Consider the following 273-nt stretch of genomic DNA (forward strand, 5'->3'; position numbering starts at 1 on the left):
TGCTTCGTTACTCCACCCCTTACACAAAGCTCTACAACAAAGATCCTAACTACTCTATGTTATGAATCTTTGGCTGCAAGTGCTATCCATTACTCAGACCCTACACCTCTCACAAACTTGAGTATCGATCCAAGACTTGGATTTTCCTTGGATATAGTCATGTCGGCTATAGATGTTTGGATCCTATTACGGACAAAGTTTATTTATCCAGGTATGTTGTTTTTGATGAAAATTTGTTTCCTGCAATGGAATCTCCTAACTCTCATTTGCCTC

Source organism: Corylus avellana, chromosome ca8 (assembly GCF_901000735.1).
Source record: "Corylus avellana chromosome ca8, CavTom2PMs-1.0".
NCBI lineage: Eukaryota > Viridiplantae > Streptophyta > Magnoliopsida > Fagales > Betulaceae > Corylus > Corylus avellana.